Source organism: Arvicanthis niloticus, chromosome 16 (assembly GCF_011762505.2).
Source record: "Arvicanthis niloticus isolate mArvNil1 chromosome 16, mArvNil1.pat.X, whole genome shotgun sequence".
Taxonomy (NCBI): Eukaryota; Metazoa; Chordata; class Mammalia; order Rodentia; family Muridae; genus Arvicanthis; species Arvicanthis niloticus.
In genome coordinates, this window is record NC_047673.1 from 61015079 (window position 1) to 61035720 (window position 20642).

The 20642-nt window shown below is 47.8% G+C and overlaps 1 long non-coding RNA gene across 1 annotated transcript; it reads right to left on the bottom strand.

Annotated features, from left to right (window-relative positions):
• Nucleotides 1–2313: 2313 nt before the first annotated feature.
• LOC143434727 (uncharacterized) lies at nt 2314–20567 on the bottom strand. The gene is made up of 2 exons (XR_013104455.1): nt 20309–20567; nt 2314–4190 (listed from the first exon to the last, which is right to left on the bottom strand). It is a non-coding gene; the product is annotated as an uncharacterized LOC143434727 (long non-coding RNA).
• Nucleotides 20568–20642: the final 75 nt, after the last annotated feature.

A 20642-nucleotide genomic window follows, 5' to 3' on the forward strand; every position in this document is an offset into this window, starting at 1 on the left:
ATGGACAGATAGGTAGAAAGACAGAATTGACAGGGAGATGGATAAATTCAGAGGGGAGGGAAGTTTTAGAGCTTATAAAAATCTGGGCATTTAAAGTTTTTCTTTTTCATTAAGCAGAATCTGACCACGCTGCTTACCCAGGCCACCCCTGAACTCCTGGCCCAAACAATCTTCCCAACTCTGGCTCTCGAGTATCTGGGACCAAAGACACCCAACACTGAACTGGGGTACCTGTTTTATCAGTCAACAGGAGAGCTATGTGTATCTTTTTCTGTGCAATATTTGGTGCACATTTATGTTTTAAAAACTCACTGTAGAGCCTTGAGAGATGGCTCTGCAGTTAAGAGCACCCAGACAGAGCAGTTCACAACTGCCAGTGGGTGACTCCAGCTCCAGGGGATCGGACAACTCTAACCTCCTTGGGCACCCACATGCATGTGGCACAGACACATATACAGAATTAAAAATGAAAAGTCTTAAATAAAAAGAAAAAGAAATTGGTTTTGGTTTTGGTCGCTCACCCCAGCAGCTGAGGCAGGAACACAGAACATCACATCAGCCTGGACGACATAAGTTATGTAGATCTATTTCTCCAGATAGAAATCAGGCCAACAAGATGGCTCAGCAGGCAGAGGTGACTGCCACCAAGCCTGATGACCTGTGTTCAGTTCCCAGGACCCACACGGTGGGAAGAGAGAACTGACTCCTGAAAGTTGTCCTCTGACCTCCACACTCAAACATTCACAAATACAACAGCATAAAAATAATTGTAAAAAAACAAAACAAAACAAAAAAACCCAAAAAACCAAAACCAACCAAACAAAAAAACCTCACACAAAGAAACGAAGTCTAGGCTCAGCTGAAGATGGTCTGTGCCTGTTTCCCCCATATGTTATAAAATGATAGTGATATTACTGACCCATAAATTCAAAGGTCCTTCCAGGACTCAGCATATGTCTTCAGTCAACTTTTAGTTGAGGTTTGGGTTTTTTTTTTTTCTTTTCTCTTTTGGTGTTTTGAGACAGGGTCTCACTGTGTAGGCCTAGTTGCCCTGAATCTCACTATGTGGAGTAGGCTTACCTTGAACTCACAAAGACCTGTCCACCTCTACCTCCCAAGTGCTGAGATTAAAGGGGTGTGCCACGGCGGACCAGACACAGACACCGACACCTTTAGTTGTTTGATTCCAACACTCCCTCACCATATTCTCTCTCTCCCCCCTTCTCTCTTCTTCTTCTTCTTCTTCTTCTTCTTCTTCTTCTTCTTCTTCTTCTTCTTCTTCTTCTTCTTCTTCTTCTTCTTTCTCTCTCTCTCTCTCTCTCTCTCTCTCTCTCTCTCTCTCTCTCACACACACACACACACCATTTTTTACTTTAGGCTATCTGTTCTAGAAAGAAAAAAAAACAACCTCTCCTCTTACTACACATAGTTTTAAAAACTGCCCTCTTTCAGTGGAAAGTTTTTTTTATTTTTCCTTTGACGTCTCAAGAAAAACCTGATTGTTTGACTCAGGTCTGCAATAAACCCTGGCTATTTTTAAGTTCCCAAGGGACACACGCCCCCAACTTGTGAAAAGGAGCCGTTTGTCCTTCTCTACCACATATGGGGTGAGGGGCATGGCTGTCAGCCTGCCAGGAGAAACCTAAAATATTCCAGAACATTCCTTCCCAAGGAATCAGGAATCATACCGTTTGGACTGCGCCTTCAGTTCCGGCCAGGAAGTGTGAGGGAAAGAATGAGCAGTGGGGAGAGCCACGGGGAGCCAGGGGTGGGGGTGGGGGGGCACGGGGAGCGGGTGGGGCAACGGGGGGGGGGGGCGAGAACGGACTCCTCCTGCTCTGTAGCCAGTGAGAAGAGCAGCTAATAGGATCCCCAAGCATGGTGGTGCGGCACACCTGTCGGCCTGGCCCAGCACCGGCTGAGGCGGAGGATTGGAGTTTAAGGTCATCCTAGCCTAACGTGAGCCTGAACGACAAGAGACCCAGTCTCAAACAAAACTCTCCTGCAAGGGCTTGATCGGTTAAGTTTGGTATCACAGCATTCAGGAGGGTAAGGCATCAGGATTGCCATGAGTTAGGGGTCACCCTGAACTATATAGTGAGTTTGAGGGCAGCCTGGGCTACAAAAGACCCACCACCACCAGAAAAGTAAACAAAACAACAACTACAACCATAAACACACACACACACACAGTGTTGGGACTGAACTCAGCCATTGCTCTGTCACTTACTATAGCTTCACACACAAAATAAATGTATATTATGATTTTAACAATAGTAACAAAAACAGAAAGTTGCTCAACCTGCCAAGAGGTTTCTGTTTCATTTTCCTTTTATTTCCCCATGAAATAGCATGTTTTCCCACATTCAAGGCGTGCCTGGCTTTCAAACACAGTGTTCTGAAGAGAACCTGTAAACAAGCCCTCAACTCCTCCCTAGTCTGGAGCTTGGATGACGCTAGAAAATCTTCTGGCAGAAGTGTGGTGGGAGGTTTTCAAAAAATCAGCTCAGGACTTATGCAAGAGGGTTTCTGCAGCCAACCCTGGGGATGCACCGGCCTCACCCAGCTGCAGTAGAGAGAAGGCCAGCGTGAGGAAGGCAGACAGAGGCAGGGATGTACTGCCAGCCACTTGGGATCCCAAACCGCTATGTACCACAGGCTGTGTCTCGAGTTGTTAGAGCCATTTTCCTTTTATTCAGTGCTGTAGATGGAACCCAGAGTCTTAGTCCAGCCAGGCCAGTACACCTGAGCCATGTCCCCAGCCTGTAGGCATAAATATTTTCAACCTACTTTTAATAAGGGTTCAACGTCTCCTCTAGCCACCACCCAGCAGAGACAGTGGAGGAGAAAAGTTATTAGGATATGGGGGAAGTAGACCTGTTCAGCAATGGTTCTTTGGGGGAGAGCTTGATCTTCTTGGGTAGCAGTTCAGTCCAGTAGCAAACACCAAATAAGATTCAGCAGCTTCAGACCAGTCCTCTAGGCAGGAAGACACCAGGCACAAACCAGCAGCTACAGTCCAATCCTTTCAGCAAGCAGACACCAGGAAGCTATAGTTCAATCCTAAGGAAACCAGCAGGCTTGCCAATCTGCCTAAGGCAAGACCGCAGAAGCAGCAAGCTGCCACAGGAACCTCATGAGCCAGAGTTATCACAAGCTGAGCTACGTAAGGCAAACCAATACACGCATGTCTTTGGCAAAGAATATGGAGGTGGAGCAAACCAAGCCAAGGCTCAGTGCTCATCTCCAGCTATCTGTGGAGTAATATTTATATTCCTTCATCACGGGTCCTTTCAAGTGTCTACTATATCCAAACATCCTTTCACCTGTGTCTGCTTCAGGAAAACAGTCGTCCATGTATTTGCTTTAGCAAGACAACCTTTCACCCGTGTGCTCCAGCAAAATATCATTTGGTATAACTGACTTTCTGAAAAACTAGAAGTTTCCACTTCACCAGCCCCTCAGTGGGGGATTCAGTTCCACCCCTGAGCTGTGTTCCTAAGTAGTGCTGTGTACATGCAATCCTCACTATGAAAAGTGGACCAAGTATGTCCCTTAAGAGAAGACCAAGAGCCTGGTGGTGGTGGCACACGCCTTTATCCAAGCACTTGAGACAGAGGCAGGCAGATCTCTGTAAATTCAAAGACATCCTGGTCTACAGTGAGTTCCAGAACAGCCAGGGCTGCACAGTGAAACCCTGTCAAGGGTGCAGGGGGTGGGGTGAGGAGGAAGGAGAGAGAGACACACACACAGACAGACACTTTGGAAGTCTAAGGCAAAAGCACTGTCACAAGTTCAAGGCCAGTCTGTGCTAACTGTACTGATGACACACATCAGTTTGCTCACCCCTTGGGACAGAGATTGGACAGTCAACTCTTGTTCTTTGCCAGCCTTGGCTACCCAGGTGTGGTGGCATGGTGGCACATACCTGTCGTCCCAGGCATTCAGGGGCTGAGACAGACTGAATTGTCTAGACTAACCTGGGCCACTTAGCAAGACCTTCTCTCAAAAGAGAATTTTGAAGTTAGAGGGAGAAGTCTATATTCACACGAAAGAGATGCCCAAGGGTATTTCTAGCCTTGCTGCTTATGCTGGTCAGAAGATAAGAAACACCATGTGTCATCCACTGGGGACTGCGGCTCCACACAATCTGCTCTCCGGGGTTCTAGTTATCTTTAGTCCATCACAGTCTAGAAATAACAAATGGAAAACTCCAGAAACAAAAATTCTTAAATTATGACTTATACTATTGTAGGTGTACATGTGTGTGAAGTATGTGCATGTATGCAATACATGCACACATGTGGGCGTACACATGTGAAGACCAGAGGCTGACGTCTTCCTCAGTCGCTTTCTTCTTTACACACTGAGGCAGCCTCTCCCACTGGAAGCCAGGCTCACCTGCTCAGCTGGTCTAACTGGCCAGCCTGCTCCACAGATCCTGTCCCCAGAGTGCTGAGGTTGCAAGTGGCTGCCACACCCCCTGGCATTTACACAGGTGCCAAGAATCTGGGCTCTGGTTCTTATATTTGTGCAGCTGAACTCTACTTGCTGAACCATCCCCAACCCCAATTTCTAAGGTTTTTTTTTTTTTTTGGGGGGGGGGATTATTTACTTTATGTGTATATGTGTTTTGCCTGTGTGAATGCCTGTGTACCACATGTATGAAGTGCACCGAAGCTTGAAAAGAGCGTCAGATCCCCTGGAACTAGAGTTACAGATGGCTGTGAGCTGCCATGTGGATGCTGGAAACCAAACTTAGGTCCTCAAGGAGAACAGCCACTTCTCTAACCACTGAGCCATCTCCCCAGACTCTGATAGATACCTAATTTTGTTTTGTTCTGTTTTGGTTTCGAGACAGGATCTTTCTACATAGCCACGGCTCTTCTGAAACTCACTACAAAGACAAGGCTGGCCTTGAACTCACAGAGATGCACTGCCTCTGCCTCCCAAGTGCTGGAATTTATTCCATCACCAATTTTGCATCACTATGCCTAGTTGATTCCAAAGTTTTAATAAAAAGTATTCTAGCATAATGTTACACGTTTACGTTATTATGATCTATTGTTTGTTAATCTTGTACTTGAATAGTATATACATTAAATTCTTTAGATTTAGATTTTTGGCCTGGGGTCCAGAAGAGTACATCTGATCTCCTGGAGCTGGAGTTACAAGTGATTTTTTTTAAGATTTATTAATTTTTTTATATGAGTACACTATAGCTGTCTTCAGACACACCAGAACAGGGTATCAGATCCCGTTACAGATGGGTGTGAGCCACCATGTGGGTGGGAATTGAACTCAGGAACTCTGGAAGAGCATTCAGTGCTCTTAAACCCTGAGCCACCTCTCCAGACCACTAGTGGTTTTAAGCCTCCAGATGTGTGTGCTGGAAACTAAAGCTTGGTCCTCTGGACGTGCGAGCCATGTTCTTAACCACTGAGCCACCTAAACCATTATTCCAGCCCCTATACATTTTTAACACACACACACACACACACACACACACACACACACACACACACACACACGTGTCACTGAGAAGGCCAGTGTGACCAAGCACTCACTATGCACTATGAAGTTCTTCTTCAGTTTCCCCCTGGAGATCCCCACTGCCACTCCTGCCACCCCTCTGCAGTGTTAAGTGGGACTCTAGGATGAGCCACATCCATGAGCCAGAGCAGGCATAGAAGAGAGCTCTGCATCCAGGTTGCTCCCCCATCCTACAGTGGCCCCCTTGAGGGTAGCAATGGTCCTGAAGGCCACTGGTCACTGAAATGCCCGTTATGGTAGTGTGTCTGGGAACTGACAACCACACTACACAGACTCCCCTGGCAGGCAGCCACCACCCTTTGTGCACAGCATCTCCAAGCGTGGCTCTCAGCCTGAATCAGAGGATGGAGCCAGAACGTCACGTTGTCTGGAACTCTTTGTGAGCACAACTCAATACATTCAGTAGAAAGGTTGGCCTGGGGCCAACCAGCCAGCCAGCCCTTCAGCAGCCATACAATGTGGGTCCCTTTGGACCTAGTGAGGACAAAAACCAATGGGGTAAAAGGTGTGGTGGTTCATGCTTGTCATCCCAGAACTCAAGAGGCTGAGACAGGAGGATTGCCACAAGTTTCAGGCCAGCATAAACTACATATTGAGATTATATTTTAAAAAAAAAAACTAAATTAAATATTAAATTAAATTAAAAGGGGCCAGCAAAATGGTTCAGCAGGTAAAGATGTTTCCTGCCAAGCCTGGGCTTCATACTCAAGCTCTATCCCTGAGACCTGCAATGTAGAAGGAAAAAACGAATTCTACAAATTTGCCCTATGGCCTGCACATGTATGCACACTCGTGTGTGCATGTACACACACACAAACACGATAAACAAACAAACAAATAAATAAATGTAATTTCAGACAATTCAGGGAGGAGAAAAGACTCAGGAGTTAAGAGGACATTCTGCTCTCATGGAAGACCTGAGTCTAGTTCCCAGGGTGCACATCTGGGAGTTCACAACCACACGTGACTAACCCCAGCTCAGGGGATTAGGCACTTCTCGATCTTGGGCACCTGCATTCTGTGTACACACAGACCCACACACATATGATTAAAATGATGAAAGTACCCAGGCGTGGTGGCACATATCTTTAATCCCAGCACTTGGGAGGCAGAGGCAGGCAGATCTTCAAGTTCAAGGCCAGTCAAAACTACATAGTGAGACTCTGTCTCAAACAACAGCAATAACATAACCAAAACTACAAAATAAAACTAAGGGGCTGGAGAGATGGCTCAGCAGTTAAGAGCACTGGCTGTCCTTCCAGAGAACCCGGGTTCAATTCTTGTACTCATGTGGCTGTTCACAATTATCTGTAACTCGAGTTCCAGGTGATCTGACACCCTCACATAGACACACGTACAGGCAAAATACCAATACATGTAAAATAAAAATAAATAACAAAAAATTAAATTAAAAGAATTAAAATATAAGGAATCCAATCATCATCTGTTTAATCCCACTGCACCCCATCCCCCAGGAGGAGCCTGGACCTCCTCAGTCACACCCCACCACTCTCCCCAGCTCCTGGCAGCCACTCTGCTTCCTGTTCTTGAAGATTGGCCTATACTGGATATTTGTCATTAGTGGGATCATGCAGACACCTTGAGCCTTTTGTATCTGCTTGCTGTCACTCAGTTCCGAGATTTCTATGTCCATGCAGGGTGGAGCATGCCTGCAGTATGTTCCCTTGGGGAGCTCACCCCACATTCTGGCTGCTGTGGTAATGCTGCCCTGAGCATTGTGTGTGTGTGTGTGTGTGTGTGTGTGTGTGTGTGTGTGTATGTAAGGGGAACTGTGTATGTGTGAGAGAGTGTGTGTGCATGAGAGAGTGAGAGTGTATGTGGCTGAGTGTGCTTGTGTATGTGTGAGAATGTGTGTGTGTGTGTGTGTGTGTGTGTGTCTGTCTGTCTGTCTCTCTGTCTGTCTGTCTGTCTGTCTGTCTGTCTGTGTCTGCACTGTGGGCTCCAAGAGCAGAGTTGCATAGTTTTAGAGAGGCTCTGTCATCCCTTTGAAGCCTCAGATGCTTTCTTGGTGACTGTCCTACTGTGCACAGCTCTCTTGGTGGCTGCCACACTGTACACTCCCACCAGCAATGCACAGGCATGTAAGGTCCCACACCTACACTTCCTTTTTTTTTTCCTTAAATTTTTAAATTTGCTGTGGAGTGACAGTAAGTGGTTGAGCAAGTGCCCCGAGGCACATGTGGAGTTCAGAAGAAAATGGGCAGGAGTCAGTTCTTTCCTTCTACCATGCAGGTCCCACAGAGCAGACTTAGGCTGTTAGGCTTGGCAACAAGTACCCTGACCCTCTGAGCCAGCTCTGTGTTTTGTTTGGTTGTTTGGTTTTTCAAGACAGGGTCTCTCTGTGTAGCCCTGGCTATCCTGGAACTAGCTCTGCAGACCAGGCTGGCCTCAGACTTGGAGATCTGCCTGCCTCTGCCTCCAGAGTGCTGGGATTAAAGACATGGACCACTGCACCAGGTTTTCGATGTTGTTGGTCAATTATTTTATTGTGTATGGGTCTGTGCACCATGTGCGTGCCTGGTGCCTACAAAAGCCAGAAGGGGGCAGCAACTCCTCTCAGAAGAGGGAGGAAGGAAGGGGCAACATGGACAGTTTATGATGACACAGGTGAAGCGGATCATGTCTGCTGCCCACTTGGGAGGTGGAGACAGGAGGGTCAGGGATCCCGAGCCAGCTCTTGTCAAAAAAGAAATGATTAAAGAAACAATTTTAAAACTATGGTTTTTATATTAGGGTGATGCTATGACTTATGTTGGTGGGGGCAGGAGACAATCTGTGGGAGTTGGTTCTCCCCTTCTGCCATGTGGGTCTTGGGGATTGCACTCACGTCACCTTGACTTCCTGAGTCATATCAGCTGGCCCCAAAATATGTTTGCTTTTTCAATATTTATTATTTTATGTGTATGAACGTGTTGCCTGCATATATGTAAGTGCACTGCACCTGTGCTTGGTGTTTATGCAAGGCAGAAAAGGGCACCACTTATCCTGGAGTTTTCATTATAGATGGCTGTGAACCACCATGTGGGTGCTTAGAATCAAGCCTGGAGCCTGGTAGTGGTGGCACACGCCTTTAATCCCAGCAACTTGGGAACTTGGGAGGCAGAGGCAGGCGGATTTCTGAGTTCGAGGCCAGCCTGGTCTACAGAGTGAGTTCCAGGATAGCCAGGGCTACACAGAGAAACCCTGTCTCGAAAAACCAAAAAAAAAAAAAAAAAAAAAAAAAAAAAAAAAAAGAATCAAGCCTGGGTCTTATGAAAGAGCAGCAAGTTCTCTTAACCACTGAGCCATTCAGCTCCCAAAATAAGGGTTTTTTTTTGTTTTTTTTTTTGGTTTTTTTTTTTTTTTTTTTTTTTTGTTTTTTGATAAAGGGTTTCTCTGTATAGCCTTGGCTGTCCTGGAACTCACTCAGTAGACCAGGCTGGCCTCAAACTCAGAAATCCGCCTGCCTCTGCCTCCCAAGTGCTGGGATTAAAGGCGTGCGTCACCACCGCCCGGCCCCAAAATAAGTTTTTAAAAAGTAATCTCAGGTCAGGTGTGGCGATGCTGCCTGTTACTCCAATACCCAGAAGGCTGAAGCAGGAGGGTCAGGCAGGAGTTCAAGGCCAGCCTCATTTATTGAGCCTGGGTTACAGGAGACCCTGTTTCATAGCATGGGAAGAAGCTTAAAACAGAGATCAATGTCCAAAGAAGAGAAAAGCCCTCAGTGTCCCTCTTGGAGGCTCCACTTGGGTCCCCACATTCCTCCACAGCTGTACCAGAAGCTCTTGTCCCTGTCCTGTGTAAGGTGGCGTATGGCCAGACCTTCCCTGTCTGGGCATTCGGCCAACATTTCCTCAGGGCGCCATCTCTCCTGGGGACAAGCCAGGTGTAACAGGCGCTGGTGACTCAGGCCCTGCCAGTGAGCACTGCAGTCGTCTGAGTCAGCTCTCCACACGTGACACCTCTCCTCAGTTACTGAGACAATATTTGTGGTAAACATTACAAATCACCCAGCAAGGGCCTCCAGGTGGGAAGGCTGGAAGCTTTCGAATTTCCTAAATGCCCCCCATGTCTCCTGAGAGGTCTGAGTAGGAAGGCCAGGGGCAGTGGCCCCCAGACTGCAATTGCTAGGAAATGCAAGAGCCCAAGTCTCCAGCTGTGACACTAGGCTGCCTGAGACATATGGCTAGGTACAGAGTATCAGGTGAGCAGTCCCTCTTCCAAGGGTGGAGGCCAAGGAGGCTGACCCTGTAGCCTCTGAAATGGGCAGGGCTGAGGTTGGAAAACCTTGTCAGGGACCCCCTACTCTGGTCCCCTCCCTTCCCACTACCTAGTCTGGGTGAACTTGACTCCACTGTCTTCTGGTAAGAGAAAGAGAAGTTGGTGATTAATTTGGTGGCCATTATCTATGATCCTTGCATTCGAAAAGCTGAGGCAGGAGGATTGTTTAAGGCCAGCATAGGCTACCAATGCTTGAAGCCAAAAACCAGAAACAACTGCTGATGAGATGGCCCACCACTTACCGGAGGGCAGTTCAGAACCCGCATAAGGTGAGAGGAGAGAACTGACTCCCACAGTTTATCCTTTATGCCCACATACATGCAAGGCACCCATGCACACACACACATCCACACAAACACACACATAAACACACACATCCACTCTCACACATACACTGACACAACCACTCACACATACACACTGACACACACACACACACACACACACACACACAAAGCACAATAAAATAGGGGAAAGACATGTGTCTCAGTTTAGAGCCCTGGTTCACTTCTGTCCTGTCACCTAGCACTGGGAAAGCCCAGGCAGAAAGACCGTCAAGAGTTGGAGCTGGGCTACTGTGAGCTTCAAAACAAAAATAAAAGATCACAGACAGCTAAGTGCCTGGGCTACAGAGGGACTACTGTCAGTAGTAGTAATAATAATAATAATAATAATAATAATAATAATAATAATAATAATAAAATAGAATAAGTAATAAGAAATAGAAAAACAAAAAACTATAGCCAGGGATGGTGGCTAGGAATTTAACCCTAGAGCTAAAGAGGCAGAAGCAGAAGAATCTCAGTGAGTTTGAGGCCAGCCTGGTCTATGTAATGAGTTCTAGGCTAGCCAGGGCCAATATTGTCTCAAAGATGATAGATAGATAGATAGATGATTGATAGATAGATAGATAGATAGATAGATAGATAGATAGAAGCTGACAGACAGATTAGGGAGATGGATCATCAGGTATTTCTCACAACAGTATGAGGACCCTCGACCCATACCCAGCATCTGTCCAAAGGGCCACATGCAATACTGCAGAACCAGAGGCATGAGAGTCCTGAAGTTTGCTGCCCAGCCAGCCTCACCAAATGAGTGAGTTCCAGGTTCAGTGAGAGACCCTGCCTCAGAAAATGAGGTGGAGGCCTATAGGATGGCACCTGATAACCCCTGGCCTCCGCATGTCTCACACACACAGTTACTGGCTGGATGTGGTGAGGCACAGCCGTACTGCAGACGCAACGTCAGGAGGATCCCACAAAGATCAAGGCTACTCTGGGCTTCTGTGCTGGAAACGTCAACTGTCCGTCTAACAAGATGCAGACTCCCTCAGGAGATGAGTCTCTGGGTATAGCTGCTGAGGGTTATCTTGCTGGCCTTAACTGAGGTGGGAGGCCTGCTCACTGTGAGCATCGTGGAATGACCAGGAGGAAGAGAGCCGAGCAGCTCCATTCACTCCTGCCTGCTTCCTGTTAGACGTCTGCAGCTTAGAACAGACCACCCCAGACCAAACGGTTCCAAGGGGGGAGGGGTTATTCAGGAGATGGGCCAAAGGTGGGAGGAAGAAGATGGAAGAAGAAGATGGAAGAAGAGACAGAAGTCATGGGGTTCTGCCTGTTTTATATGGGCAGTCTCTCCCAGGTAAAGGTGAGGTAGCCAGGTGGATTCTGGGAGTGTGTATGGCGGTTGCCTTGGCAACGATGTGGGAGTCTCCTAGATGTGATGTCACTGGGTTCAGAGCCTGATACCAACACTCTGGCTGCAGATGCAATTCTTCAAACACCTGCTGCATTGCTGTCCCCACTATGGTGAACTGTGCTCTCAAACTATGAGCCAGAATAAACCTTTCTGCTCCAAGCTGCTTTGGTCAGGGTAATATATCACAGCAACAACACACACAACTAAGACGGCTAAATAGTGAGACCCTGCCTCAAAACAAAGATAGGTAGGTAGATGGGTGGCGGATGTAGATGGCTAATAGATGATAGGTAGGTAGATGGATGGTGGATGTAGATGGCTAATAGGTGAGATGATTAATAGATAAGTGACAAGTGGGAGTGGTGAAACACCCATTTGATCCTAGCACTCAGGAGCCCAAGGTGGAAGGATCTCTGTGAGTTTCAAGTCAGCCTGATCTGCAGAGTGAATTCTAGGCCAGCCTGGTCTAAAGAGAAAGATCTGTCTCAAAAGAAAAAAGATGTGATAAATAGATTATTGACAGATGCTAGCTAGCTCCCACTCACTCAGCAGTGAGTCGAAGCTGGCACACTGGCAGGTGTGTGCCATTTGATGCTGCCAACTAAGGTGCTTTCAGATTCCTGCACAGAGCAAGGCCCTTTACCAATCCCTCATCATCATACTCCCCAGCCCCGGCGCTGTGAGCCCCTTCCAATCAGAGCCAAGCCTGAGGCCATCCACCCCGCTCCATTTCCCTCCTTCCCTGTTCAGAACTCACTAGACTCCTGTCACTTCAAACTCTTCCCAACCCAGGACTGGTCAGGAGCCCGCCATGCTGGCTCAGGGCATGCACATACCCACACGTGGGCATACGGGCTATTCCATAGTGCCTATTAAATGCATTTTGAGAGGGAGCAGTATTGGCAGATACTGAAGATCTTGGAGACTGATGGCTGCTGGGTGGGTCGCTTCCTCCACTGGAAGCTGAGCCAGGCTTCACTGCCTCAGTCCCACAGAGATTCTCTCTTGTCCACCATATGGTGTCTTTAAGGTGACTTAACCCTCTGTCAGCCAAAGAAGCCATGACTGGGGTGTAGCACTGTGCCAAGGAAACACATCTACACACACTGAGGTTTGGTTTTCACAGAATGCCTCACATAGCACTTGTGAGCTGCGTGACTTTGGAGCTGAGACCTGAACTCTGGTCCTCCAAAGCAGCAGCAAGTGCTCTTAGCAGCTGAGCGTCCCGCCAGCCTCTTCCTTGTTTTGGAGCTGCCTGGCCTCAAACCCAGGACAGACCTCTCATCTAGGCCTTGCAGATTCTGAATGACAAGTGTGCCCAGCAGCTTGACCCCCTTATCTTTACCAACACGCCATGGCTTAGGCTTCAGCTCCTCTGCCAGATGAGGAACTGACATCCAAGGGAGAAAGCCCTCGTGCAAGGCCACCAGAACAAAGCGAGGCTCCAGTTTCGCCAACTAGATGAAGGTAGTCAGGGAAAGCATGCCGTGCTCCTCAGTGCCAGGCCCTGTATACAGTAAGTGCTCAGTAAATGATGCTCACCTCCCCCCCCCCAATTCGGTCTTGCATGTTCAGGAGACTGATGCTTCTGCTGGTGAAAAGATGATGAGGGGACCTGACCCCCCAGGGAGTACAATCCATTTCCCCCATCAACCTCACCTCCACCCCACAACAAGAGAGTGCTCACTGAGCAAGTTCAAAGTCCTGGGTCCATCCCAGTGCTCTGGGGGTATAGGAAGGAGGGATAAAAGTGCAAAGTCATCCTTAGGACATATGTTGGGGCTAGCCTGGGCTACATGAGACCTTGTCTCAAACAGACAGACATAAATATGGAAGTCCCAGCAACAACAAGTCAACTGGCTTTCCTCCAGCATTTTGCTAAAAGAGCCAAGAGTAAGATGTCCACTTTTATAAAGTCAGGCTTGGAGGGAATGCCTGCTGTACCAGCACCTAGGAGGCTCAGGGGGCAAGAAGTGGAATGATGGAGTCCTGCCTGTTTGACAGAGTTCCAGAACAATGTCTTAAGAAGGAGAGAGGGCAGGAGAGGAGGAGGAAGGGCAGGAGGAGAATCAAGAGGGGCAGGAGAGGAAGAGGAAGGGCAGGAGGAGAATCAAGAGGGACAAAAGGAGGTGGATGAGCAAGAAGAGCAAAGGGACTTTCTGGTTATGTTTGTTTGTTTTCAATTTTTGAAACAGGGTCTCTCTGTTTTACTTTGCAGCCCTGGCTCTCCTGGAACTTAGTAAGTAGACCAGGCTGGCCTGGAACTCCTGTCTCTGCTCCTGAGAGCTGGGATTAAAGGTGTGCACTACCACGGGAACACACTTTCAACAAAAGAAAGTGTTCCCAAAGCTCTGGGCACTCGGGTCCTCACCACCCAGGTGTTACCCACAGCAAACACTACATGGAGACACCCACTGGGAGTATACAGCTAGACAGAAGTACAGTGCTGTCACTGTCATCCCTCCGAGGCAACTAGAAGGCCTTGGAAACTCAGCTGTATTTTTTATGTGATGTCTTATCAGGTGCATTCCTGAGTTCTTGCTATCAGGAATTTGAGCCAACTGCACACAATAACAGTTTTGAAGAAAACAGCTGGAAGAGAGAAGGGCAGTCTAGAGTCCAACTGTGGAACAGAATGAAAGAAACCTAGAAATGGCCAGAAGCCAGAGACAGGAAATCATGGGCTCCTACAATGACAAAGACTAAAGCCCACATGTACGTGCACATGCTGCGCAGTCTGTGGCTGCTGAGGACATAGACCATATATTCCTGTAGCTCTGTCTACCTGCCCTCTGGACATTAACTTTTATCTCTAGCCCAGATTTTGAAACTTCTAAGTTTTCTTGAGTCCAAAGTTGCATGCAACCACCTATTCAATCCTGTACTCATTGCAGACTTCACAAGGTAGTCACAGATCACAGACACAACCAATCAAACACAACAGTGATTGATAGACTTGAGCCTGGATAGGATGCAAGTGCAGTGCCCAAGGCTCACAGTCAAGAAAGAGCTCAGCCATACTGGCCCAGGCCCTCAGTAAACAAATCACGTAATAATAGTTGTGCGTCATAGCTAGTGTATAGTAGTAAATTGTTGGGAGCTGACTTTTAGCAGAAAGCTGCTATCAGCTTTGCAACCATCTTGAGCCATATACTCTGACATGAGACTTGTATTACAATAGCCTACAACAGCTGAGCACACTCTGATAATCTTGGTTTAGATACCCAGGACTTTCCTTGGGTGTGTGAGATTAAAGGTGTGTGAGATTAAAGGTATGTGACTTAAAGGTGTGACTTAGAGATCAGATTTAGAGACAAGACCTAAGGGCATGACTTAAAGGCGTGACCTAAAGGCATGGCTTACAAGTGAGACATATAAAAGGCGAGAGGCAGACAGGAGAGTTGACAACAATTTGGAGTAACAGAGATTCAGACACTAGGAGTACGAGTAGACATTAGACACTCGGAAGAGAACAAAAGGAGTACAACTAGGAACTAGAAGGAGTACAACTAGGAACTAGGAACTTAAGACTTGGGACTTGGACTAGGAAGAGAGACTGAAGAATAAACAGGATTGAATCGCACTCTGTCTGGTCTCCATTCTTCGAGTCCGTCCTCACTCTCTCTCTTGCTGAACCCTGACCTGCAGACTGGAGCAGCAGCTTAGGCCAGGAAACAATGGCCGCCAAGTGTGGAGTGGAGAGGGCTGCAACATTTTTGGCCGCCCAAACATGGGCTAGTGCGGTTCCCAACATTTTTGGCTGCCCAAAGTGGGGCAGCTCGGGCCTCAACAGTAAATTCTAGCACTTGAGGAGCAGGAGGCAGAGGCAGCAGCTTTCTGTGAGTTTGAGGTCATGCTAGTTTTCATAGCAGGCTCTGGACTCTCCAGGGTGACATAGAGACCTTGTGTAAAGAAACAAAACCCTACACACAGTGCACACACGTTACATTCTCAAATAATAAATATTCTAAAATGCCAAGAACAATAGTTTTTTTGTTCTTGTTTTTCAAGACAGAGTTTTTCTGTTTCTCTGTGTAGCCCTGGATGTCCTGGAACTCACACAGGTCAAGCCTGCCTCTGGCCTCCTGAGTGCTGGGATTAAAGGTCTGCACCACCACTGCCAGGCTAAGAATAATACATTTTAATGAGGCACAGCTCAATGATTACACCATTTGATTGTGTCTGCTAACCTAGCTGATGGCTTTGGAAGGGGTCAAAGTCCCTTGGTGGAGAGGGGAACATGTGACACTGACCTGGAACTGGTGGTCCCAATGCTTGAGGCATCTCCGAACACTAATGGTGACACTAAAGGACTCTCCCCATTCATATAGCACCCACCTTGTGATCATCTGATCCTGTGGCTTTTGGTGCTGGGGTGAAGAGTACACACCACAGCAACCCAAGATGGTTTTTTTTTAAGGTTACAATTACTTTATTTAGTGTCCCTGTATGCTTACGTTTGTGAGTGTACATGCAATGGTGCACTGAGGACCTCAGAGAATTTTGTAAGAGTCATTTCTCCCCCTTCACTAGCTGTGTCCCAGGGCTGGAACTCTGGTGCTGAGCCTTGGTGGCTAGCACCTTCACCAACAAACTACTTGCCAGTCCTAATTTGCTTTTTGTGGAGGTAGGTCCCTCATTCTGTTGCCTAGATTTGCCTTGACTCACAGTCATTCTCCTGCCTCAGCTTCCTGGGATTCAAGGGATGTGCCAAAGCTCCTGACTCACCTTGAACATCTTTCTCTCTCTCTCTCTCTCTGGATGTTTTAGGACTTCCTCTGTGGCTCTGAGAAACAAGTCTCAAGACCCTCAGACACGCACTGCTTGTATAAGGGATAGGGCTGTTGATCTGATGTCAAGCCCAGGGCAGGGCACTTCCTCACCTAGAGATTCAAGATGGCACATCGGGGGCTGCAAAGACAACTCAGCAGCTCAGAGTACCAGCTGCTCTTCCAGAGGACCTGAGTCTAATTTCCAGCACCCACTTGGCAACTCACAATGCTCTGTAACTCAAGTTTCAGGGGAGACACATACGGTGTACAGAAACATGCAAAACATCTATAAAGTAAACACAGATTTTGTTTGCTTTTTTGAGACAGTCTTTCTAAGTCACTCTGGCTGTCCTGGATCTTACTCTGTAGACCAGCCTGTCCCTGAGCTCACAGAGATCTGAGTGCTTCTGCCTCCAGAGTTTTGGAATTAAAAGCAAGCACCACCACACCATCACATCTGGCTTTTTTCTTTTCTTTTTTGGTTTGTTTTTGGTTTTGGGGGCGGGAGGCATTGGCAGTTGAGAAGCAGAGAGACCAGAAGATCACTGTGAATTACAGCCCAGTGAAGGGTACACAGTGTCTCAAACAAACACCAAAGACAAAAATAAAAACCAAGTCAAGAAAGATGGCTCAGTGAGTAAGCTCTTGCCACCAAGGCTAGAGAGATGAGTTCAATCCCTGAGACCCACATGGTGGAAGGAAAGAACCGACTCCCACAGGTTGTCCTCTGACTTCCACAACAAGGACACACACATACCCTAACAAAAAATAAAATAAAAAAAGAAAACTAAAAGTAACATTCAGAAAAGAGCAGCAGTATTGGAGGGAGGTGAGAGGATGCCTTGGAAGTCATGTGTGCTGCAGGCTGGGCCGAGGAGAGCAGCTTCCACAGAGGATCACGTGGGGACTGCCTGCAAAACAATAACCACACAAAATGCATCATCCCACTGCATGCAGACTCAAAGGCCTGGCTCAGGGAAGTCTCAGAGGCACGGAGTTCCAGCCAAGCCCAGACCAAAGCCACTGCAAAGAAACAGGAGTCCATTGGGTCAGGTTGATGATCCCAGGGCTGACAGGAACCAGCAGAGGTTAAACCAAGGACAGGAAAAACCATGAGGTTGGACTATGCCAAAATCAAAAATGACAGCCAGGCTCATGGTAGTGTCTGCCGTCTCACCACTGACTGAGGCTGGAGAGTCAGGAGTTCAAGATCCTGGTTAGCATAGCAAGTTCGAGGCCAGCCTGAGCCTTGTGACACCCTGTCTTAAAAGAAAAAGAATCCTAGGGGCAGTGAGCTGGGTCTACCAAGCATGTCAATCCAACTTCAATCCCAGAATCCAGACAGTGGAAGAGATTTGACTTTACAAAGTTGTGTATGTACACATCACACACACACACACACACAGAGATAAATAAATAATGAATAAATAAATAAATGTGATGAACAAAATTAAAAGACATTTTATTCAAAATGTGCTCTGCAAATAATGCCCTTAGGAGAATTTGAAGGCAGGCCACCTATTAGGAAAAAAAAAAATCTTTCCAAACCTGGTGGATCAGGCATGGCCTTAGATTCAGACAAAGGACACAAAAGGCAACCAGAAGCAGACAAAACCACCCATTTAAAACTATTCAGAAGGCCTAGGCAGGTACGGAGTACAGAAAAAGTGTAAAGAAAAGATATGCAGAAAGAGAAAATACACATTTCAAAAGCTCCCAAAGGTGATGTGCAAATGAGAATAAGCACTGGTTGGAAAGAAGGCACTAAAGGTGGCTCCTGCCTGGGGGCCTGCTTGGCACTTCTAGACCCTGATTGTGGTTCCTTATTTTAAATTGTGTGTATGCTTGTGTGTGTGCACGCTTGTGTGTGTGTGCATGCTTGTGTGTGTATGTTTGTGTGTGTGTGCACGCTTGTGTATGTTTGTGTGTGTGTGTGTGCACACTTGTGTATGTTTGTGTGTGTGTGCATGCTTGTGTGTATGCTTGTGTGTGTGTGTGCGCGCGCGCACACGCGCATGTGTGTGTAGGTCAGATCACTTCAGCTCTCTCCCTCTACTCTGTGGGCCCCCAGGGACTGAACTCAAGCCGTCAGGCTTAGTTTGAAACATCCTTTGGAGTCATCTGCCCAGCTCTGGGTCTGAGCTACACTGATATTCTGGCCAAAGCCTCTACGCAAGTGCTGAGACCGCAGGCGTGTGCCTTCACTGGATTTTGTGTTATTTTGTTAGTGTGCAGTCACTTGGTGATTCCCTGAGGGAATCTGTTCTAGTGCTCTTGAATACCTGGGTCCCCAGATACTCAAACCACTTAGTTAAGGCCATGGATCCCCTGGAGTTGAGGTTCCAGGCCCCGTGTGGGTGTGTGGAACCACTCTTAAGCACTGCGCCAGCTCTTCATCTCTTCCACAGACTTTAAAGCACCACTGCGTGAATTATACCCAACACCACAGCACAGCTTTGGATATCAAGTTATTTTGTGTTAATTAGGAATAATAAGAAAAAGACTTGTATTCAGACTTAGCCCCCTACTGATCCCAGGACAGGTGGTGTGACCTGTGATAGCAGCACTTTAGAGGCAGAGGCAGGAAGATTGCCATCCTGGGCAATATAAGAAAAGCCTAGTACACACACCACAAATAAAAAACAGAACTCCCTCCTCCAGAATCCTAAACCTTGAGGGAAATGACCCAAATCTTATCACTTGCTTGGTAAAGGGAACTAGACACACTCGCCCAGGGTGTTCAGATCTGAATATTCAGCAAGGCTCACTTTTGCTCCTTGTGAAACACACATGGTGTTCTCCCCTTTGTGGTGAGGGGCTGAGGTAGGTCCTCAGTCCTAGAGGACTTCTTGTCAGACCTTCCTTAACCAAGCCAGTGTTTCAGCAGCCTTGCACTCTGCCTCCACACAGTACTTGGGACACATGTGATGTCTACTCTGATGTTTTGTGGAAAGGACCAGAAGACTGTTGGGGCTGATGTTACAGACCAGTGTCTGTAGTTCACCGGTGTTGGGAAGAGCAGAGTTTCTGCTCAAAATCACGGCAGTGGACGAGGGACTGGGTATGGAACCTGCCACCTCCTATCCTTGCTGGGACCTGCGGCATCACTGCACCCAACTCCACAGGCTGACTGCACACCTCAACCTCCTGGCTTCAGGTCACAGCTTCAAACAATGCCCTCCCTCTCTCTCTTACCCTCTTGCTTTCTCCAGATCTTGCTTCAACTTTCACCTCCTGGGTGAAGGTCAGAATTGCACCATGTCCCTCCCCAGGCTCCACCACACACTTCCTTCTCTTCCACCCTTCCTTTTTTTCTTTTTGGGCCCCGCGGGTATTATGCATATTTATTTGATGAGCCCATCCCCCCCCCCCCCCCAGAGTACTCCTCGCCTTTCTTGTCAGTCAGACAACAGGCCTTCCCAGAACTCCGGTCCTGGCTTCCCTGCACTTGAAGGGTTTATCTGAGGTGTGTGTGGGAGGTGGGTCCCAAAGACCTAGTGCTTTGTATTTATTTATTATCAATTTTAATTGCTACGGTGCTACGGTGTGTTTGTGTATTCGCACGTGTGCCAGTGCATCCGGGAGGTCTGAGGATGACTTATGAGAATGGATTCTCTTCTTTTGGGAACTGAACTCCTGGGATGAAGCTTGTAAACAAACACAAAGCCATCTTGCCTGCCCCCAATGTTTGTTTCTTTTTTGAGACAGGGTCTCTTGTAGCCAAAACTAGCCTTGAACCTAATGCTTTCAACCTCCCAAATGTTCTAAAGACAAGCGTATACACCACCATATCATGGTCTCTCTCTCTCTCTCCGTCTCTCTTTGTCTGTCTCTGTCTCTCTCTCTCTCTGTCTCTCTGTCTCTCTGTCTCTCTCCCTCCCTCCCTCCCTCCCTCTCCCTCCTTCCCCCCATCTGTGTGTGTGTGTGTGTGTGTGTGTGTGTGTGTGTGTGTGTGTGTGTGTATTAAGGGGGTATGCTGCTTCAGGCTGGCTTCAACTCACTTCTAGGCAGGTTCCAAACTCTTCATCCTCCTGTCTCAGTTTCCAAGGTAGCTTAAACAAGGATTTCACAGAGCGTTCCTCTGATGAGCACAGTGACTCCAGACTCCCCGTGTATCGGTCCAGGTTCCCGGGGCCTGAGGCTGGGGAAACATCGGGGAAGCCTCGTCACCCCGTGTTCCCCGCGGAGTCCCAGGTGCCACCCCCGCGCGCTAACTATGCTGTTGTGCCTGGCTTGTTGACACCGTCGCCATGGGGACTGACGGGGGCGGGGCCCGGCCACGGGGGAGGGGCTTGAGGCACTCAGCTCCGGCTCCGCAGTGGCCGCCACAGCCAC